Below are 2,951 nucleotides of genomic sequence, written 5' to 3'. Positions count from 1 at the left end.
AGAGAGACAGAGAGAGAGAGAGAGAGAGAGAGAGAGAGAGAGAGAGAGAGAGACAGAGAGAGAGAGAGAGAGAGAGAGAGACAGAGAGAGACAGAGAGAGAGAGAGAGAGAGGTTAACATAACACACTTGAAAAAGAAGCTGGTGTCAGAAAATGACATTACAATTAAAGCAACCACACGCTACCTTACTCTATTCAATATGTGGATATCTTTAATTACTTGTGTCTGTTTTAATACATAATGTCTGTTGTCGACATCAATGCGTTCAGTGTAAGTTTAAGTTTTCGCAAATCAATGTATCTGGGTTGATACGTGTGTGTGAAAGTGTAGTGTTTGAGATTATTTGTCTTCCCAAATGCGGAGGACGCTCTGTACTGATTTGGGCAAGTTCTTGTGACTCCAGTGCGATTATTAATTGCATAGTGATTGTTATTCCTAGTAATATGACATGTCTTTGATGTACATAGATATGCAGAATTGTGTGATTGTTTTTTTATGTCTTTGGGACGTTTCTAATTTGTTTGCTTTGTGCATTTTATTGTATTCCATAATATGTTAATTACGAGTAAACAGAAATCAATTAATATAAGATAACACAGAGAATGTATAATCTCGTGTAAGAGTGGTGTGAGTGTTTCAGATATTTTGCATATAATTTAAGATACTATGTGCAAGATAAAATTCATGTGATACCACACACTTCATGTTCCATGTGATTACTACTTTGCGATGATGTCAATTGGGCATAACCATGTTGTGTGTGTGTTCTCTTTATACATGTATGTTCTATAAACATATATAAAAGGAATGTTTGTAAACAAAGTCTTTAATCGTTCTTACTAAACATAATTTGTCAATAACCGTTTGCTTCTTGCTTCATGACATTTTAAACAAAAACATGTACGTTGTAAAATAAAGAAATTAAATAACAGTTTGCTTCTTGCTTCATGACATTTTCAACAAAAACATGTAAGTTTTAAAATAAAGAAATTAAATCACAGTTTGCTTCTTGCTTCAGGACATATTAAACAACAAGAAATGACCCTCCTGACGGGCGTGGACTGCCGGCCGAGTGCTTGACCCCCGACATGTTTATCTCCCTCTTTGCGTTTCACCTGCGGCCTCTCTCTCTCTCTCTCTCTCTCTCTCTCTCTCTCTCCCCCTCACTTGGATTAAACAAAAAAACGAGCTTGCGAGGGGTCGCACCTCAGTGGAATCTTCTGCTCCGAAGGCAGATGCTTTATCCATGAGGCTATCGCGATCGCCTTAGCGTGCCACCAAAAGTTACGCTAGCGGTGTAACAAAAGAAGAACGGTCACGGTTGAAAAGTAAAATGGTCACGGTTCAAAGAAAACCAGAAAAACTTTGTGAGATGTAGGACTGTCGCCACACTCCGTTAGCCGTCAGTCAAAAACATGTAAGTTGTAAAATAAAGAAATTAAATAACAGTTTGCTTCTTGCTTCAGGACATTTTAAACAAAAACATGTAAGTTGTAAAAAATAAAGAAATGTGTAAGTTGTAAAATAAAGAAATTAAATCACTGTTGCTTCGTGCAGCAATAAAACACTAATTTGTCCCACACAGTGCGCGTTTGCATTTACTCCCTTGAAGCCATTGGGCACCTTTTCTTTTGATGACGCCTCAAAGACTGTTTCTGCTTGAAGTACATCCGACAAGCGGGACATTGGAACTGCGGCTTTTCGTCGTGGCTGTGCATGTGTTGTCGGAGCATTCGTGCCGATGGAAATGTGCCGCCACAAGTGCTGCAGACAAGAACAGGTATTGGTGCATTCTTGCACACATGGCGATCAAGACTCCTTTTGTTTTGGTACGATCGGCCACATTTTGGGCATCGATGTGGCTTAAGGCCACTGTGACCATTGACATGGCTGTTGTATTCTGCCACGTGTGCGTAAGTCTTCTCGCACACAGTGCAGCGGTATTTCGGCCCTGGTGCCAGTGCATGTTTTTCTTGCAGGTGCTCTTTCAGCGCCTTTTCTTGTTTATAACGATTGCCACATTCTTGGCACAGAACCAGGTCACGGCTTTGAGAACGACGGCCTGCCTTGCGTGGTGTTGATGTTTTCGGAAGTCGCACAGTCAGTCGAAGGTACGTCCGCTTCTTCAACTACCACCTCCTCAGTGACGTCCAGGAAGCTGTCCAATGTGATTGCCGAGATCTCCATCTGCCATCAAAAATAGAAATATGAGCTATCGTTGTGTTTATAAAAGGTTTGAAAAATGTCCGATTACATTTCTCTTGAATCGGTCATAGTCCGCACGACCTCAATTTCAAAATGAGTCACTGAATCGTCCCTGAAAGACTCAAAGAGTGGTGAAAATACCACTTTTTACTTTAAAACACTGTCCGCGGGCCACAGCCGGCACTGCCCGCGGGCCACAGCCGCAAAATCGTTCAGTGGCGGCAGAGATTCAAGAAATACGACTCAACCGTGTGGCTTTAGATAACACCACTTGAGCCACATGTCAACAAATGATTAGTAACAACATTCCAATTCACTGCAACTTGTTTAATAAGCTTGGATTTCCGTAATAAATGTGTAAAGTCAGAATTTTGGCACTTTTTACAGGAAATGCACAAATACTCGAAGCTCAGCCTTCACATACGAATGAAAGGAAAAAATTAAATCGATGATAGGGTGCTATAATACCTTAGGTTGAAGTACAAACAATAGTTTTGTAATGATATGTTATTTTAGAGAAAGCAGAGACGATTTTGTGCAGACACTCACCACTCGTGTTGACAATTTCTGTCCGCGGTGAACAGCCTGCAGAGCCCGCGGTTATCCGCGGGTACAGCCGAGGTTCCGGCGTGTTACGGGTGTCACCACAATGGCACGTTAAAGATCTTGGTCATTCTACCATAAGTGCAGATGGCTGATACCACCTAAACACGCATACATCAAAAGCCGTGAGGGCGTAAAAACTC

The sequence above is a fragment of the Littorina saxatilis genome, linkage group LG17 (genome assembly GCF_037325665.1).
Source record: "Littorina saxatilis isolate snail1 linkage group LG17, US_GU_Lsax_2.0, whole genome shotgun sequence".
Lineage (NCBI taxonomy): Eukaryota > Metazoa > Mollusca > Gastropoda > Littorinimorpha > Littorinidae > Littorina > Littorina saxatilis.
The sequence above is the reverse complement of the archived record's forward strand: the minus strand, read 5'-3'. Positions refer to the sequence as shown.